This window comes from Dysidea avara, chromosome 2 (genome assembly GCF_963678975.1).
Source record: "Dysidea avara chromosome 2, odDysAvar1.4, whole genome shotgun sequence".
NCBI classification, from domain to species: Eukaryota; Metazoa; Porifera; class Demospongiae; order Dictyoceratida; family Dysideidae; genus Dysidea; species Dysidea avara.
In genome coordinates, this window is record NC_089273.1 from 17265224 (window position 1) to 17286604 (window position 21381).

Genomic DNA, 21381 nt, shown 5'->3' on the forward strand with positions numbered 1-21381 from the left:
CACCTTTTGCATTGTCAGTTCTTAATTCTATTGCTGATCATGCCACCACCTGTAGTGGCATTTCACCTAAAGTGGCCAGAAGAAATCTACTTCAACAACTCTCTGTTTGTTTATGGGTGAATAATGCTCGAATGATTTTAAGGTATTGGGCTCTGTAAGGTAGTGATGATGACTTCCCCTTTCCCTGTAGTTTTTCTTTGTTGTTCCCCTTTCCCAGTAGTTGTATTTTATTCATTGTATTTTTATTTGTTGTGATTATATAGTTTGTTTTATAGATTCTAAAAAAAATCTAGGATGGTTTTCAAAGGCAGAATTTTTGGTGGCGCACGAAATTTTCACCCGGATCCCTACTTAAACAGTACAACCATGCCGTTTGATTATGTGATGACAATCAACTGGACTATGGCCTTTGTTGAACTTGTTCATAGTCATTACTCAACAAGTGACGTGTGCACTATTATAGTATAACTGTCACAAGATTGTTTGTATGCTGCTATTTATACTAACTACTTGTGATGGTTGGGCAAAAGTTGAAGATGGCCAAACAAGGAACTGTGATGGTTGGACAAATACATGCTCATGCCCACCCTCGGCTGCACCTATGTGACAAGATTTTGGTATGTATATGAAATTTATGCCTCAGTGTGTTACCTTACAGAACATTACAAACAGCTACTTTTATCCCACCATATAAAGAAATTGATGAATTATATGAGTGGAATACTATCCCAACTGCTCAAAAGGGAAGTGGGGTAGCAAGAGAAGACTTCAAAATGGAGAGGCACCATGATTAAACTTGAGCACAAGGTTATAATGGACAATACTGGCTTCTTAGTGGCTGATATGCAGCAGAATCAGCACCAAAAGTATTTAGAAAATTGTATCAAGCCATCCCATAGTGCACCACTGATTCTCAGATCCTTACCAACATTTGCCACACATCCCAGAAAAGACAACTCTTAACTCGGTCTTGAGTAATCTGAGCAATGCTAAGGCATAGTGTGGTAGTGTACAATGTAGCTAGCTACCAACTATTATGTGCGATTTGGACCATTTTTTGAAAAATCTTGGTCACATTTGTTATTGTTATTCTGTATGCGATAGGACACCAAAGGGTTTACCAGTGGTTTCAGGAAAGCCCTTTGGAATTTTACAATGGACACAACCAACTAAAATATGAAAGGACTGGAAAATAGACTTACAAACAAGCTGAGAGGAACTTGCCTGAGAGCATTTATTTTCCATAATAACTCACTGTATAGCTGCTAGGGGAATACTAATTGCAACAATCGTCTGATGTAAACTTTTGAGAAAAATGTTACATCATGCCCAACCTGATATTAGCCCTGCAATTAAAACTAGTCTCTTATTTCTTTTGTGATTAATGAAATGTGCACACTTTGTATTATACATTACACATGTGAAGAATACAATACACAAGCTTTAGGGCTGTTGTTGCTTGGATTTTGTGTTCAGGTTAATTTGTTGTGAATACTTAGTGTAGTTTGGTGCACATTTTCAGGTGACAGGTAGTGATGGGTAGGCTTAACAGTATGTTGTAGTTAATCAGCCAGCAAGGTGCTTGCTACTACAAATACAATTATGTCATTTTGTTGATTTACACTTATGTACAGTACCAAAAGAGACAGCTTCAATATCAATTGTACTTTATTAAAGACTTGTTTTAAGCTCATGGTTTAATATTGGCTTGACCAGTTTTTGTAACTACACTTCCTGTCACATATGGAGGTTGGTGCAAGATGTTTGTTTTGGCTGTTATACTACAGCAAGCCCAAATTTAGGCTATTGTGTTTGATAGTCTGTGAGTCCTTATGTTTTTGTCATATCCATTAACAAATTACTACTTGGAAAATTTGAAATTTCAGGTTTTTCTTACATCTAGGATTTGTCGTGAAATACAATGCAACAATAGCCTTTATCTTAGTTAATCATGGTTATAACAGCAACATCAGATATTAGTGTATTGTTATTATAATCATCTAGGTACTCTATTGAAGCAGTCAGTTATTATAATAAAACACTTTACTACAGTACCGCTTAAATGTAACATCATTTTGCAAGAGCATGAGCAATTAAATACTTGCTAAATAAAGGGCATGGCACCCTTTAGCTTGTAAGTACTCATCCTGTTTCATTTGGGATGAATACTTGTAAGAGAAACAGGTGCCACGCCTTTTAATTTGCAAGTTTTTTAATTACTCGCACTCTAACAAGATGATGTTATATTTGAACAGTACTGTAGAATATTCAATTAATTACTTTTAGTGGAAACTCCTTTTCAGAATTCCAATATTCACACATGGTATATAATTCACTACATTGTCATTACATCACAATGATATAGATACACTAAATTCCCTGGGTAATGACATTTAATGTTGCTAGTGTAGCTGCTTGGCCTGCAAATGATTTATTTGTGCTGATGTATGTATACATTGTAAAAGTCTCTTCATAACATGTTAATCATCTGTTACTCACAGTACTGGACAGCACTACATTGTGCTGTTCATAACAACAAACTGAATATTGTCCAGCTAATTGTAGAACTTGGTGCAGACATAACAGTGAAGGATATTGTAAGTCACTACTGTGTTTAGTACTACTACTGTAGATATTAAGTGTGCTAGCAAATGTGTAAACACAATCACAAAACCTATACTCTCAATTGTGTACATTATTGTATAACTGCTAGTACAAAACATACAAGACTTATTCAGTTATGTTTCTTTCATCTTGTTATAATATTGTGCTTTTCATTGCTATATCCAATCATCATTAATTTAACCCTTCAAACCCAGAATCAATTTTGAGCATGAAGTAATGTGTAAGTGCAAACTATAGGCAGAGTGTCAGGTTTCTATTATATTACTACAAGTATAAGGAAACATTATTTGATTATGGATCATAGAAATAAAAAGTAGGACAACAAGGCGGTCACTTACACCTGCAGATACTCTGGTGGACATTGTCAATCCCTATTTCAGCCTATACTCATGACTTAATTAGGGATTAAATGTCCACTGGTATATCTGCAGGTGTAAGTGATCTCTCTTGTTTCTCTACTTTTTATTTCTATGATCCCTAATTGAACTTAAAATTCCTCATACTTGTTTGTTTACATTTTTACTAACGTTATAGTAAACCCACGCATACTGCATCAAAAAAAACGATGGCCTCAGAGTTGATGTTTTCATCTGAACATGTGTCCCAGGTATCAATTACTAACTTGAAAATGACATAGTCATTACGCTTTGCTATAAGCTATGTTCACCCCGTTACACAGCATTATAGATGAGGAACAGTAGGAAAAGCACCTCTGCAATCAATCCAATCACCATGAAAATACAGACAATTCGCGAGCCCTAAACTACTCGAGATTAAACAGTGGCCATTATGCTTCAGTGTCACTTATTTCAATCTGTTACACAGTGTTGCAAATAAAGAACATTAGGAGAAGCATCTCTGCAATCAATCCAGTTGCTATGGAACACATGGGTGAGATACCAACACAGCCAAAGTGAAGCCACATGAATTGACTGCTTGCCAGCATTGTCAGGAATAAGAACTGGTATGTAAAAGAGGACAAAGGCAAGTCCATGATGCATGTATTGTACTGTACGTACTGCGGTTGGTGAAAGGCACTTCTTGGGATGAAGCGACGTTGAACAGTGAAGAAATCTAGCCTGTAGTTATATCCATTGTCGAGCTATGCTTGGCTGAAGGCATCGGTTAGTCAGAATAAAAATAATTCTGTTAAAATTTTTTTTTAATTCCATGGAAATTTTTTGGAAGGGTTTGAGGTTAGTCTAAAGACGTTTTTGGGCTTGGCTGTGCCTGACCAATACTGCCAAGGTGTCTTGAAGACAAATTGAGGCTGGTTTTAGGGCAATATGTTTTGCTGGAAAAACCGAGTTCTGCATGATCCCTATTATACAGTACCACCATACTGTATGATATAACAGGATATTCTTATACATGAAATGAAACCTAATTTCCTACCTTATGTATATCCAACACTAAAGATTACTTTTAAAATGAAGCAATGAATGGCAGACACAGGTGGGTATAAAGAGTGGACTCAGGACCGGGGATCCAAGGACCCTGGGACCGATGAAGACCCAACTTTCATGGAGATTTTGCAATGTTTATATACATTCTGTACTTTTACTAGACACTTCTGCTAGTCACAGTGGCTAATCTCTCATGGTCAATCCACTTTCTGTCTGTTGCAATTGTTCACACTGTGTTTAATTCAATTACAAATAACATACAAGCACCACTGAAAATTTCCTGCATTGAATAGGCTACTGTGCTACACAAAGAGCACACTAGCCTAACATGTCACCAGTTAATAAAGTTCAATGACATGAAAATGGATTCAGTGAAGTGATTACTGCAAGGTACACCAGCAGCTCGATAAACAATCTTTGTGCAACGTAGCTAGCACATGAAGGCAATGACCTGTTAGAAATAACCCCTTTTAGAAATAAGCCCTTGATTAATACATTTACTGAAGGCGTGAAGAATGAGTGGCCTACATACAAGGCACTTATAATTTCTAGGCAATGTACAAAGAGCAGTCCACAGGACAGAGAAAGAGTGGTCTAGGCTATTTCAGACTGGCCATAAAGGTATCTCAGTAGTACAAGGATAGAAAGTAAGTATGTAAATTTCCTAAAAATTCCACAAAAATGTTGGGTCCCCACAGGTCCTTGGAGTCCCAGAGTCCACTGTTTATACCTACCCTCATTAGGCTTCCTTTCCTTGTGCTTTTATCTAATCCAAACTTCATTATGGTCAATAAGCTACAAGTCACACGATCAATTTGTGCTGTCCAGACAATGGAGGTGCCTGGATAATAGAGGTTTGGATAAGGGAGATTCCACTGTACGTACATGTTACTGTACATAGGCTAGTCCCTACTAAACTTTATCACATGGTTTCAGTGATCAGCCAGTCCACCTTCAATAAACTCAATAAAAATAGAAATTCAGTACAGTAAATAAACAGCCTTTACTCATTGAATAAATGTTTATTTTCTGTCATCTTTGCTGGAATGTAATCTGTTGTATACCACTGGGCAATTGGAAACAGTGGAAATGGAAAGTGGAAATGGAAAACGGAAATGGTCAAATCGTCATATAAATGTATCCTAGAGTGAAACCCTTGTTTAGTGGCCACTTCTTAAAGACCACTTTCTTATAAAGACCACCTCTGTGCAGAGACCACTTTATAATTAGATCTCCATGGCATACTGACCACTTCATGGTCACCTTTTATAAAGATCACCTCTTTGCAAAGACCACCTCTTCACATTGCAATAATAGCTAGTTTCCAAACATCATATGTTAGACCGCTTTATCAAAACAGGTAAAAGACTATATAGGCTCTTTGTTGATACAGTAGATTTTAGTGTGCTAACTACATTTCACTTGCATGGAATATTTTTGTATGACACATTCAGTACCATAGTTTTATCTATGCTGGTACAAACTAAGTGATGATGGTATATGACTTGAGTGAAGTGTGGACAAAGAGATGACATTGATTTGAGCCATGAAATACATGTTTGAAGCTTACCAAATATTACCATGTAGTGAGGGTGCACGTGGTCTTAGTTATCAAAGGTGACCACAAAGTGGTCCTTAGCCATCTTTGTGATGTAATTACAATGTGGTCTTTGTACAGAGGTGGTCTTTATAAGAAGGTGTTCTGTAAGAGGTGGTCACTAAACAAGGGTTTCACTCTAGGGTACATTTATATGATGATTTGACCATTTCCATATTCCATTTCCACTTTCCGCTTCCGGTTTCAATTTCCACTGTTTCCAATTGCCCTATACCACTGGAATCTGTAGCACATGAACATTCTAATGGTGCATAGTTTAAGACTATAGTACCAAGAATAATCAAGATATTCCTTGTGTAATGAGCACTGTACAGCCAATGCAGACATTTGATAAAGAAGGCAGTTTTCTAAGTGGTGGGATCCTAAAGATTGTTTATCTGTTTGGTGGCTTGTTTATTCTACTAGTGACAACTACCACTTGGTTGCTAGGTGATAATGCATTTTTACAGCTCAGGGGAGTGACCATGAATGCTCTGTAGTGACTTCCCCCTCTGCTCACTAAACTGCATAGCACAAACTGATAGAAATAACAACATTACTTGTATTTAAGTTAGTCACTTTAGGATACTATTAGTATGTAGTTCTTAGTTATGGACATTTCTGAGATATGGATGATAGTATGTACCAGACCAGCTGGATAAGAGAGATCCCACTGTAAACAACATAACAGACCTTGTAAAATTTTCCAGTTTTGGTGAAAGGGAGCTTGTTCCCTTTGTACACAATCAAAACTTAGAAAGCAGCATGAATAATTCTCTTTGATATTGACACAGTTAATGAGGTTATTTATACACTTAGAGACCTGAGGTTAGGGCTCTAAGTTTCATTTAGAGACCTGTTGTCACGTGAGACTGTTATGGTAAATTTAATAACACTTCAAAGAGTTTTCTATGTCACTGATTTAATTAGTGGTTGTATGGTTAGTGAGATTTAGGTTTTTACCTTCATCAGCCATACCAGCACTTGATCAAGCTAGCTGTCAAGCCAAACAAGCCAGCTGCTAGATGCATATTACAGCTACCCCAACAGTTCACAACTAGCTAGCCATCAGTGAAACTACTGGTGTTGCCGAGTTTACAGCAAGCACATTTGTGTTCGTGTGCTTGTCAGCACTGTCACCATTAGATCATCAACACACTTCAGCTGTGCTATTGCACCTGTTTGTAACATTTGTTGCTTCATGGCCAGTAGTAATAAAGCTTGTCACTTCATGGCCAGTTGTTATAAAACTTGTCGCTTCGTAGCCAGTTGTTATAAAGCTTGTTGCTTCATGGTTAGTTGTAGTATAGCTTGTTGCTTTGATTCGTGGCCAGTTGTAATTAGAACTTGTTGCTTTGTGGCCAGTTGTAATAAAGCTTGTGGTGTTGTAATCGAGGTTGTAATAAAACTTATCGCGTTGTAATAAAGCTTGTCACTTTGCTGCCAGTAGTTGTAAAGCTTCTCGCTTTGTGGCCAGCTTGTTGCTTCTTAGTATTAGCTAGTAAACAAGCCTTGAAACTAAATAACAGTTGCTAAAACAACACTAAACTGGCCACAGAGCTGGCGGCACACACAAACATGCTGAAAAGGACCTTACCTAGCGTGACTCTGTGCTTCTTTCATCAGTGTTGGTAATGAGCTGCTTTTTAAATAGGTTAGATACACACTGTCATTTTTTAGTAGGTTGAAACCCTCATGCGTGGTTTGGCACCTCGATGGGAACTAATTAGTGACCTCGGCTACACCTTAGTCACTAATTATTGCCATGCCTCGGTGACCAAACCATGCTCTCAGGTTATCAACCTACTGAAAAACCTCCAATGGGTATCTAACATACACATAAAAGCAGCTGTGAGGCTTTGACAGGCTATAAAACAGTTTAGAAGATATTTCTAATAGAAATTTGTGGTTTAAAGTGGTTTGCTTTAGTTAAGCTTCCTTAGTGATGTATAACAACATAGAGTAATTGATGAATTATGACATAATAATTATTGTTGAATATATTCAATTTTAATGTACTGCATGTATTGTTATGAAACAAAGCTACAATAATAGCACGTTGTGTGCTACATGTAGCTATTTCATTCAATTGGGATCGGAGAAACTGCACGTCGTGAGATTACCAAGGCTGTTCTGTCTGTGATTTGAAATGGTATTCAAGCAGCTGCTGGTTCGTTACAGCTATGTGCTGGTCAATTGTCAGGGTGTGAAGCTGTTGTTCATTCTACAAGAGATATATTTCCTCCCCTGATGTGGATGCAGTAATACTTTTGGATGCTACCAATGTGTTTAACTCTCTTAATTGCCACACAGCTTTATGAAACATACAGCACCTACAGTATGTCCACCTTTTTCTACCATCTTAATAAACACTTACTGTAAAGAGGTTAACTTGTACATGAGAGGGTCAGTTTTACACTCTGAAGAGGGAACCACTCAAGGGGACCCCCTAGCAATGCCAATGTATGCACTAGGAGTGATTCCACTGATTAATTGTTTGGGTGGAAGTTCTGTCCAACAGATATGATGTGCTGATGATGCTACTGCTTGTGGTGGTTTGAAATAACTTCAGTCTTGGTGAAATATATTGACATCTGTTGGTCCTGATTATGGTTATTTCCCTAATCCTTCTAAAACATGAATTGTTGTGAAGGAAGGAATGCATGATGCAGCAGTTTCCACTTTTCAGAGGACTGGGATCTCTATAGCATCGAATGGAAAGCGTCATCTTGGTGCTGCATTAGGCTCCCATTCATTTGTCGTCTTCTTTGTAGAAAAGCAAGTAACATCCTGGATCAAAGAATTGCAGCAACTGTCAGACATCCCTGTTACCCATCCTCAAGCTGCATATGCTGCATTTACACATGGATTTATTGGCAAATGGAACTTTCTAATGAGATGCATTCCTAACATTCAACCATTCTTGTCTCCTCTAGAAGAAACTATTCATTGTAGATTGTTACCTAACTTGACTGGTCAACCATCTTTTAGTGACAGTGAACGAAACTTGTTTGCTCTGCCAACCAGATTGGTAGGTCTGGGGGTTGTTAATCCCATCAGTTATTCATTGTTCCAGTTTGGTGCCTTCGTTAAAGTTACTGCTCCCTTAATTCACCTTATTTTACAGCAATCTTGTGCCTAAGTGTTGTCTTCACAGATTGAGGCAAGAAGAACAATTTTGCATGGGCAATCATCACCAGTCTATCATAGACTCCCATGATGCTTTGCTATCTATGCTATCACCATCATTATATAGGTCCATCATGTTATCTTCTGAAAAAGGCTCTTCCAATTGGGTAACTGCTCTACCTCTAACTGAACATGGTTTTTGTTTGCACAAAGGTGCTTTTCGTGATGCCTCGTGCCTTCAATATAACTGGTGACCACCACTGTTGCCTTCCAATTGTGTGTGTGTGTGGCAAGCAATTCTCTGTTGAGCATGCCCCTTGTTGCCCACATGGTGGTCTCCCTACAATTCATCACAGTGAGTTTCGAGACATCACTGCTGGACTATTAACACTGGAAAAAATTATGTATTTGTCTATATGTGCAACAGAGTACATATGAAGCAATTATAATTAACTATATGTGCATCATATGTGAGACAACCCGAATATGATTTGAATATTACAAAGATCACATGTGATATTTGCAACATGTGTATGCTAGTGGTTTTGTGCAGTGCATATAGTACCACATTTGCTACACGTTTACTTCATCTGCAATCCCATGGCACATATATATGTACCTTATATTTACTAGTGTGGGCTATGTATGATACACATGATATGAATATGATATAAATATGAAGTGAATATGAATTACACATCATTAACAAACTAAGTATACTTTGCACTGTAGCTCACTATCATGTGAACAATTGTTTACAAAACTCACTATATTACGTATAAATCAACTATACCAAACACATGTTGAGTTGTCATTTGTAAAATTACAGAAATAACTTTTTTACTGACAGATACACAGCAGATACACAGCAAGAACAGCCTCTGTTCCAGTGTTCAGTTGCCGGAAATGCACTTGATTTTAATCACTAGTAGAAATGATGCTGGCTAAATGGCTTTTTCAGTGTAGCATACCTGGCCTGGTAGAGGCAGCAGATTTTCAATTCATTGTACTTTTGTCATACAAATTTCCTTGTATTCATTTTCTATCAGCAGATTCTGATATAACATACAGAACAGGCTACATCAATATACGGCCATCATTTCCAATCCAGTACGCTTCAACGCATGTTGAGTGTATACCTCCTACCATAATGCTGTCTCTCCAACCACCAATGAATGGATTTGATGATTTACATGCTTGAAAAACTTAAGATGTTCTAAGGCAAGAAACTTTATTACTGCTAAATCCATGTAGTGAGTATACAGTGGTAAAGGTTTAACACGTAATACTGCATCGCACAAATCTCTGCATGGTATAGAGATAAAATATTGGTAAGTTGCTTGGAGGATAGGTGTCTTGCTCTAGTAAAGTCTTAGACAAAGTACAAAAAGTTTTTTTAATCAAATAAAGATAAGTTTATATCACTGTTTACATGTTGTAGGTAACAACCAAATTTTTCAACTTGATTATTTGTTTGCACATGGGGAAATACTATCGCCGTAACTCTTGAAACTACACAACCAGCATCCATATAGTTCCTCAGAACATCACAGATATTCGTATGTAGATGCGTATAAAAACTGAATTAACAGAATCTACCCATACAGCATTTCAGCAGAAACAAAAAACTGATACACTAGATCCAGGGTACTACGTATAGCTAGTAGTTTACTCACTGATCACTTAGAATGGCAGAATTCACTGACCACAACAGCACCAACACACCTGAGACCACTGAATCCGGTATAAATTATAAACAGTGAGAATAATAGGTCCGATTTGTCCATTCATTGGCAGTTAATCTTGCAAATTAGATGGAATTTTGAGTGGAATTTGAATTTTATAAGTCAGTGTCAGTAGGCTTCCGTGTCACAGGCTTTTGCAGGCCATGCCGTCAATTGTCTACTTTTTTTGCCTTGTATGCTCACCAAATCACCATTCTTAGAACTGGGCCAATCCATTGCTTCTTCTAACATTACTTCATGTCATCTTCACAATTCAGTTCTTCGCAGCTTGCCAGGACAAGCAGCGGCCAGGCCGGCAGGAGCTTTTTACAATGAATCCATTTTAGATTTTTAGAATCACAAACAGGTCTCCCTTCTTCTTGTAAACCCAAACAGCAAACGATACCTCATGGTTTCGGCATGATTTTTGCTAGAGTGTGCCTCCATCCAGGCCTCCTGCTCCATGAAGAAGAGAGCTCATGTGCTGCTTGTCACAGGAAAGCGCGGGCAAGTGACGAGCAGGTGCTGTGTGAAAATCATGGAAGAAACCCAGAAGCCCTGTCACTCCTAGTATGCTTCCAAGTGTAACTGAACTATGTCATTGTGTCGAATCTCTACAATCATTATCAGGAGAATCTTTTCAGCATAGATTGGCTAATGGGAGGATGGGGCCCATCTTGATGTTGTTGCCAATGGTTTTTGGAAAAGTGGTCAGAAAGCTTATTTTGATGTCAAGGCATTTAATCCTTTTGCTCCCACACACCGTTCAGTATCTTTACCCCAGTATTACAGGCATGTGGAATTAGAGAAGAAAATTATGAAGAGAGGATTCGTGAAGTAGAACATGGGACATTTTCTCCTTTAGTATTTTCATGCACTGAAGGCATGGGTCCTTTGACAACAGTGGTGTACAAGAGAATAGCCACTCTGCTGTCAGAAAAAAATAGGCAATCTTACAGCAAGACCCTGTACTAGCTAAGATGTAAACTGAGTTTTCCCTACTCTGAGCAGCCATCATTTGTTTGAGAGGATCTAGATCTTTCTACCACTGCTTTGGCCTCAAAGAGTCTTCAGCTATTGACTTTGTGTGCGCAGAGGGTATGATTAGTTCATTTAATTCAATTTTAAGTTTTAGTCTCTGCATGTAATTTGTAATTTTGTTTGATTTTGTACAGACAGATAATATTTGTGTTGTAGGTTTCATTCACGTATTGTACATATTTACTGGAGTCCTGGTAAAAAATACAAACTTGCAAATGTGTTATCTGGGTAAGATAAAGTTTTGCACATAAAGCAAAATATCAGTACAAATTTTAGTGTGTATGTGATAAATGTTCACTGAGCTTTCATCAATTATTTGCATACAAAAGACAGATCGTTTGTAATGCCTTCAGGGTAAAATTAGAATATTGAGTTAATACTCAGATTGTAAAATTAATGGAATAACCGTCACAAAAGTCTCTTTGGTAATTTTTAATAATAGCCATGCAGTTTTAATGAAGCCAAACATGTGTGTCAGGCACACAATTATGACTGCCAGATAAAATGCATGTAGGAATTAGTATAGTTGGTACATGTTCACCTGAGACCCTGCCAAATATAGTGGTATCAAAGAGGTCAACATGCATGTGTTCACTCCCAATAGTTTTGTACTGTAACAAGCATGTTTTTATGTTTTAAACATGTTTGTGCACCTGAATTGTTCATACTCTATGTATGGGATATTTTTAAAGCCTCACAACTCACTTGTTCTTTCCTGTATCAAAGCACTTTTTTTAGTTGGCTTCACAGTGCTACTAAATGTTTGGGCAGCTGGCCTAACAAGAGTTAGTAACAAGAAACAAGGGCTAGGTTAAGGTGAACAGTCTATAGTAGATGTGTTAATTAAAACCATCTCACCATCAAATTTCTAGAGCCTCCGATATACTGCTTCTAGACTGCTATTACTTGTAGACCATACAATATGTTATACGTAGTTAAAGCACCGATGCACGTGTGTATGAAAAATACAGTGTGAGGGAGTGTGTCAAGATGCTTATATAGTACAATGCAAAGCCAAGTGCTGTATTTGTCTCGAGACACCTCAAGTACTGTATTTTTCAAATACGCAAGCATGGGTACTGCTTTAAGTATTTTATTGCACTTCCTGGCTGCATTTGGTGTATAAGACTAAAAATTTGTAAGGGTGATGAGCACCATAGGTACTACAAACACACCAAGTTTTATCAAAATCCGAGAGGTGACCCTAAATTCTTTGTTGATTTAACACAGAATGACTCCCATCATAATGCCACACATGTAGCACTCTTTTTGTTGTTTAAATTTCTCACTGCATGGGCTCCGAGAAAATATTTGAACAACAGATATCACATGCAAGGACCAGGCTTGCATCGATTATACCGGCATAAGTTTGAGCATAATTAGGAATGAAAAACCTAAAGCATAATGGTGGCATAATGGAGCACAATTGCAACATATGGGGTAAATTTCTGCTACAGTGAGTATAACTTCTGCTATAATTGTCACAAATTCAACAAGGGATAATTTGTTTTGACCAGTGAAATGATTCCTGACAATTAGTAGAAACAATGCCTCTAGTCTTGCTGCAAGTTTACACTTGACATAATGAATGCTTATCATTGTGGATTTAGTTTTATAGGACACAGGCAGTCATGTGCCAACTAGCACAAAGGCATGGCATTTCAATTTAGTTGAGCTCATTCATTGAATTTGGTAATATCTAACATGTAACACCATCTGAACTTTGATATGATGATTATGATTATTGGGAGACAATAGTTATGATGGAAGCTCTTATCTAGTGAATGTCTGGACATTGAGTCTTTGCAAGTCTGCAGTGAGACTGAGATTAACAAATGTGACCGAATTTTGAAAACTGTTGATCTATACACTACTCTTTTGCAATAAAATGCATTTAAACACAATGGCTAAAACAAGTTCCAGAAAAAAATTATGCAAGTTATTATTACCTCACTGGTTGGTGAATTGAGACTCCAATGGATAAATCCTGCGCATCATATTTTTCTGTTCATAGGGAGTTCAAAAATCTTTGTTTCATCTCCATACAAGGAAGGGTTTCTAAGTTACAAATGTTTGTTTATGTTGTGGGGACAACAGAACTTACCGACGATCGTTCTTCAGTGAATTCGCCTTACTTCTCAAATACAGAAGTATCTCTTGGGAAAACACTATACTTTGGTGGATTGACAAATTCATGACAAACACAATGAGCCAAGATTCAACTCCGTATGCCATTGTGTCAATAAGTTATGTAGGTTTATGTAAGTGCCTGTAGATTATTTTCTTGATGGCTTCTGTACATATTGATTTATTTGCTCGTCTGGCTGTCTACTGCTGTAATTCCCACACTGCTCAACTTATGAAGCTGAAACCTATCTGTTCCTATAGACAACAAAGAACAAGTGAAATGAATGTTGGAAAATGTGTGGATATTGATGGTTTTCTAAAATTAGATCACAAATAAAGATCAAGATTCTCTAATAGAACAGTCAAACACTCTAATAAAATAGTTATCATACATGAAAGATAAAATGAGAACAATTTAATCCAGGATATTAATATGTTCTTGGCATGGTGCAGCAAATGCCAGATACAGATTGTACTTAGCAATTTTGCTGTCCTTTGAATACCAATTGCTACAACTCAAACAATTGATCAGAATTATTAAGAATCCATATCTACACACAAAATTACCATGATATATGCCTAGAGCTTCTGAGGGACTGCTCATATGCCCACAGATCTCCTGCTCTAATATGCCTACTAATTCTGGAATACATTCCCTTTTCAAGCTTTTGCTATTATTTTGTGTGCTGCAGTTAAAGTGACACTTCTCCATTAACATTAATTTTATTATAATTATGAGGAATTTCTCTGCACAAAATTCAAAAAACACATAAAATAAAAGCATAATGCATTTATGATACTCACAAAAACAGGCATAGTAGGTAGAAAATTGGGAAATTCCTAAAAGCATATTAGGTAAATTACTAATTCTACGTATATACTGAGGATTATTATGCACAAGCAATGTATCACTTTAGGTTAGCAGTTTCAGCTATGCTATGCTTGTTACGCGGCCTTACATACCTTAGTTACAGAGAACAGTAGATGAAGTGTGTCTGTAATCCACTTAATTTGGAAGTAGTATGTGCTGTACTAAATTACAGAAAATTATGAAGTATTCTGGTTTAATCACAAAATAGTTACTAATCACAAAGTAGTTACTAGACGCCAAGTGCAAGAAAACAAAGTGATTTATATAGTAACCTTGAGGGGCCAACCAAGATTGTATTGTCCAGGCACAGGAAGGGTCAATGGAATCTGAACCAGGGGGTGGGAGTACCCACTTTTAAGATCATGTTGAAACTTTCAGCCAAAGCTACACGCACAGAAATACATACCTTCACATGAGAAGCCATGAAACCATCATGCAACAGCAATGTCTCTTGTGAACTGCAACTATCAAACCATTCACTGTATTAAACCCAGAAACACCTATAATTTTATTGCTGTTTAGTCCTTGCTAGGCTAACTACATAAACTACAGCTAGCTACAAGGGGAAAACTATTACTTAGGGGAAAAGGGGATTGTCATCATCATCCGAGCCCTGAAAGGCCCAGTACCTCAAGATCATCTTGGCAGGTTGCATGGGATGAATGTGTTTTGTATGTAGTGACTAGTTCTGTTTAATGACCACAACTCTTTGAGTTTGTAGAACATCATCTCTTGACTGTAGAGATATCAGCTGGATACATGTTACCTTATAGGGATCAGCTATAAACAAATCAACCTGTAGAAATATGTGTTGGAAACAAAATCATCTTTCATTGTTAAACATACAAATATTTTTAAACAGACAAAAAACTGCACACAACACTTCTTCCTTTGTTCCAATATTCCTGCAGAAAAGAAAAAAAAAACAAGTTAGAAGGAAGCACCAAAGCCAGTTAATGGCTGGCTTTGTGGCTTGCAATACAAAAAGAAGTGATATCTAAACCAAAATAGCCAAGCTGTAAAAAAAAGAGTGCGGCCCCCAAAAAGGCCAGGATGAAAAAAGATGTGAAATCCAAGATGGCGGCCAAGAAATTACTGTGATGGTAGGTTAATGGAAAAAATTTTAATTACGACAATTCTGGTGAATTTGCGTTGCCTCCTCCTAGTTGGTTTAGATTTCATTAACAAATCATACAGTAAATTAAATTTCAAATGTACAACCATACATAAGGATATCAAATCAATACAGTAATGAAATAAAAAAGAATCTTAAAATTCCATGTCTCTCCCTTTAATATGATATTTGTATTCTGTATTGTTTGCAAGTGTAATCATCCACTTTTATCATTTGTAGAGGGGCAGGACTCCCTTACAATGGGCTGCAGAGAAAAACCACATTGACGTGGTCTATTACTTTATAAGGAGCTGTAAACAAAACATTTCACAATTTTCACAGGTAAGGAATGTCTACAGCAACGTGTTACAATTGTGACATGTCTCTGAGGTAGCAGATTTGGGTGCATTTAAGTGTGACTACTGTTACTACATTAATGAATTATTGTGTAGTATTATCCATAGGATTGGTTCTTACTAAGGCTGGAACAATATTCATATTATCTGATATCCTGATATTACTTCAGTATCCAGATAATAGTTTGAAGCCAGTTGTCAATAATTTAATTAAAACAATTTCTTGTTAACCTTTCTTGCTTTCATGTTAATCATAGCTACATGCAAATTTGATTACTACAGAAATGTTATGTTTGTTTCTGATCTAAAGTGTTGGAAAACACACGTGCTCATTCATAGCGTGATGTCACTATTCATATAGTACCATAGTACTGTATATTAGGGATCATGTAGCTGTGGGCTTCTTGGCTTTCAAAATTGCATGAAAAATATCCTAAATTTACCTTCAAAACAGCTTTGCAGTATTGGTTAAGCATAACTAAGCCCAAAAATTCCTTCAGAGCAACCACCGCCATTCCAACAAGTTTCTATGGAATTTTAAAAAAAATTCTATTTAAGTAAAATTTCTACTGACTAACTGATGCCTTCAGCCAAGCATAAATCAACAATGTGCAAGGCTGCAGGCTTGAGTTTTGTACTGTTCAATGTTTCATCCAGAGACTACCTTGTGTATTGTATAGCTACAGTGGGTTGTATAGTGTAGAAGGTTCTTCTTAGGTATTTATTAGGAATTATGGCTGATTTATCATGTAATATTTACCTGGTAGAATGTTTACAAAGTATTCTGATCACAACACTCAGCCATGGTGTTCAGTAAATAGAAAATGAATAATAGCGAGATAACTTGTACAATGTATATAGTGTCCACTATAGGTACAGTATAACAGGCCGGATCAGTAGTCCATGACTTGCTTGGCTACACATGAGCATCCCAACTTCAATAGCGGTATTGCAACTGTGAGTGGCTACATAATATTTTAGCTGTGCCCCTGTAAACATTTCTTGATGAAATGAAAAGCTGAAGCATTGTACATTAATAGTTTAGCAACATAATTATTATCGCGTAGAAACTCTGCTGCACATTATGAATGCCTGACGAGTTTTGCAGCAACTCTACTGGCTACAGTTAGCTATCTACATACCTATCTTCAATAGTAAACTAATACAGTACTAGTCTGGCATCTGTACATTAACATGCTACAAATTGTGCGTGCTTCCTGTGGCATAATTACTATTGTAAAGCAGACGTAACTGAAGTAGCCATGAATAAACTAACATAGTGAATACAACACTAATAGCCAAAAGTAATCATCAAAGTGCCACACCCAGTGCTATACATGACATCACTCCAGGTGTTTATCATCAATGAAACAGTAATATAAAAACAGAAACACAAGTTCATATGATGTTTTAAGTGTACTAAAGTACCGTATATGACCGTATAGAAGCTCGGGCGTTTATTTCCGATAAATCATTTTTGACCCGGCGTTTAAACGAGACCGACGTTAATTTGGACCCGGGCGTTTATTTCTTACTAGCCAGTCGTTGAGAATGGCAAGTGCCAGTACAAGTACCTACCAAATACGAAATCCATAGCCCATCACGTACATAAACCCATTTGGACTCCTCTGCTGGGTGAAACATTGGAAGTCGGGCGGAAAGATGACAATGACCACGATAAATACACTATGGCCATCACCAGAAGAGAAAGTATAGTCGAACAAGACAAGACATCATAAGACTGGTGACGAGACATCATTGTATAGTTAGCAGCTGACACGAGTTTAGAACTCCTTTCAGTGCATATCATTAGCACCCTGGCATTTAAATGAGCCCCGGCGTTTATTATGACAGTGCCCTAGCTGTACCCGGCATGTATTTGAGCCCGGCTTTAATACGGTCATATGCGGTACTTACTTTACTAGCCATTAGTATACAATGCTAATGGCTAAAGTACCACCCAAGTGCTATACATGACATCATGCCAGGTATATGGTGTCAACCAAAAAAGCAAATTATATAATTATATCATTGGAACAACTCCTTGGAAAAGGCCTTGTTAGTCCAAAGTTGCTTAGATAAATTGTGACGCAGTCTGAGAAAACTGGTCTTATTGCCTGTTTAAAAGTATCAAGAAGTGCTAACTATAAGTATTCAGTGTGATGGAGCTCGCCAATGGATGAAGCTACATATACCAAATTTTCACATGTTTTATGCTATATTCCTCATCTTCCAGAGCATCCACTGTACAAGTACCAAACAGCTAAGTGCAAGTAGCTGTTTATAGAAATTAAAGTGGAAGGCATATGGATGGATTAGATTTAAAATTGAAGGACATTTACAACACAGGTCTGTATTCAACACTGCAGAGCTGTACAGCCACATACAGCCATCCCCAGGCTGGCCGGAACTCCATTAGAGCCCCAGAGTGCTTGTACAGATCACCACTGTGCTTGGTAAAAGTAGTCAGCAAAAGCAGACCACTCAAGTCTAGCTGATTTTGATTATGAAATTTGATAGTTTATTTTTGTAGCTTTGTGTTCTTGGTGAAAATCAAATCTGTAGTCATGGGCAATAAGATCGGTTTTCCAAAAACCAGTCACAATTAACCAGCTCAGAAAAATTACTTGAAAAACGTTTTGTACAGGGGGTTTGGGGCTCAGTACTCTGGAGAGGCTTAATTCCTCTAAAAATATCTCTAACTGTGATTGAGCAAGTACGCTTGCCTAACAGCTAATGCTTAGTTAACTGCAGTTCCAACGATTCAACTAGAGTCCAGTATGTGATTACAAGATATATCTACTTGATGATTAATAATTTTATAAAACATTACTGCTAAAGTTAATTCATGTAATCAGATTTCCATTGTTTGCCAATCAAGTCGAGATAACATAGATGTAACACTGAAGTATTTGGAGTAATCACTAATTACAAATCTAGTGGCTTTCCTTTATACCATCTCCATTTGTTGTATGTTAAATTGTGTGTAAGGGGACTAAACGACTGCTGGATACTTGAGAATGGGGCATGTATATGTTTAATAGTATTTGGGTTATACATCTTGTGCATACTGTCCAAACTTTCTCCTAAAAATGCCAGAGTTGAGTTTGCTCGACCAATGATTTCTGGGATGTGTGTAAAGCAAGACAAATTCTGAGAAATAGTCAAGCCAAGATATTTTGCAAATGGTACTCTCTTAATAGTTCGATCATTCAGCAGGTAGTGATACTCAGAGGGGGAAGGCTTGTTTGTAACTATACTATTAGATGTTCACGCTTTGTAAAATTCAAAGGTAACTACCAGATCTTTGACCACAGAGCTAATTTAATAATGTCATTTTGCAAGGTTTGGGCTGTTAATGTTTTCATAAATCAATACATTATCACCATAAAGCTTCAGTACAGAGTTAATATTGATGAATAGAAGTAATTATAGAAGGGGGCCCAGCAAAGACCCTGGGGTAGACTAGAGGGCACAAGAGATGGTACACTAAACTTGTTGTCTACAGGTACTTAGCTTGTTGAGTTCTATTGGTGAAAAAGTCACATTCTAAACATGCTCCAGAAATTCCATAATATCCAGTTTCTGACATGGGGTACTTTGTCAAAGGCCTTTGAAGAGTCCAGAAAAAGAATATCACCTTGGTCCCCAGAATTGAGACATATGGCTATGTCATGTATAGTTGTTAATGAGCTGTGTCTTGCATGAGCAATTCTTCCTAAATCCATGTTGGGAATCACATAAGATAGAGTTTGTCTCAAGGTGTTTGTACACTGAACTACTGTACATACTATGTACTCAATGATCTTACATGGTATACTTGTTAGGGATATCAGCCTGTAGTTAGCAAGATTTTTATGTGATCCTTTCTTAAAGATTGGAGTGATACTGGCAGTTTTCCAGTCACTGGGAAGATGATGTTGATGTAGTTATACTTTAAAGCCATCTTATAAGCAGCCCATTTGGGATCTAAAGGCTCTATAGCTTTGTAGCTCAATTTAACCACACCATTCACCATGTGATAATAGTATTGTATGGGGATGCCCCTAGGTCTGGTAGAGTAAAGGCATCCTCCTCAGTAAAGACAGATAAAAAGTGTTTGTTGATAGTGTCAGTCTTCTCTTGTGAGTCACTTACTGCTGACCCATTGATTTCCAGTGGTGACTTATGTAGGAAATCTCATGACAATGTCAAACTTCTAAATACCAGGAAATCAACAGCTTGGCAGAGGAAATGTCCAGACACATGAAATGTTAGGAAATGTCACAACATGTGTTATTTACAGTATACTGGTTTACTTCAGGTCTGATATACAGTGGAATCTAAGCCAGTCACCTTTGGGCCAAGATTTCTTGGCCTTAATAGGCAGGTGGCTGCTTTAACAGGTGGATTAGGGTATACACTTCTCACTAGGGTAATTTAAAGCTGGTCTTTTAAAAGAGGTGGCCTTTCTTTACAGGTGGCCACTAAGGCAGGTTCCGCTGTAGCAATGAAAAGAATATGACTGGAAAATTCAACACTGACAATTCCTGTACATTTCCATACTGATATTTGGTCCAGAAATCTCACCTTTTTTCCTATTGATTCTAGGTTAAGGAAGTAGGAGAGAAAGTGGTAAACTGTGTGTGCTATAACACTGGGATTTATCTTTAAGTTGAGTTGATTGTGTCTGTGTCTGTGCCACTGCACAGACATGACACTCATAACTGTTGCATGACTATAGTACCAGTATCAAGTAGTTACTATGTTGAGCTAAAAAGACGTTCGTTCTGTCCAGAAAGTAAGCTATTAAGAAGCAAGTTATGAGTGCTAGTGTTGAGATTTATCCTTCGAGTGTTTTGTGTCAGTGCCACACCATGTCAGACATTGGTACTGGACACCTAGCTGAATGCTAACAATGCCTGTCTTATCCAGAAAGTAAGTTAATAGTAAGGACATTTTGTTTTTGGCTTTGTTTGATAAATGTAGTAAGCAACCACCAGCGAGACCACAGGTTACTAATGATTTAGTAACCCAGCCACAAGTTTCTATTGGATTTAGTAACCTCTGACATCAAAGGAAATAATATGTAAATTTTCTAGTGGAATTAGAAATAATCAGTCATGGGTACAGAATCAAGTATAGTGATTAGATGTCCACTAGTACATTTGCAGGTGTAGACAACCTTCCACAATGTACTTTTTAATTCTATGACCTTAAGGTTGTGTTTGCTTCTAGTCATGACTAGAATAATGAGTAATAACCACCCACCTAATGAGTTTTCAAAAATATGAACAAGAATCTTTTAATAAAGTTTCGTTGACCTAAGTTCAAAAGTTCCATTTGCTGTTTTGGATGAGTACACTTGATAGTCTATTTTGCTAGCCATCAGTGAACTAAGATCAACCTGCT

At 37.3% G+C, this 21381-nt stretch overlaps 2 protein-coding genes across 6 annotated transcripts in view; one reads left to right on the forward strand and one right to left on the reverse strand.

The window, feature by feature from the left end:
* LOC136246766 (uncharacterized) overlaps window positions 1-21381 on the reverse strand; it is a 306647-nt gene that overhangs the window by 156554 nt on the left and 128712 nt on the right. The gene's annotated exons all lie outside the window — the stretch shown is intronic.
* Window positions 2508-21381, forward strand: part of LOC136246762 (uncharacterized) — a 50657-nt gene continuing 31783 nt past the window's right edge. Inside the window, exons 1-2 of the mRNA XM_066038329.1 lie at window positions 2508-2597; window positions 15875-15976. The gene's annotated coding sequence lies outside the window, so the exon portion shown is untranslated. The remainder of the gene's footprint in view (window positions 2598-15874; window positions 15977-21381) is intronic.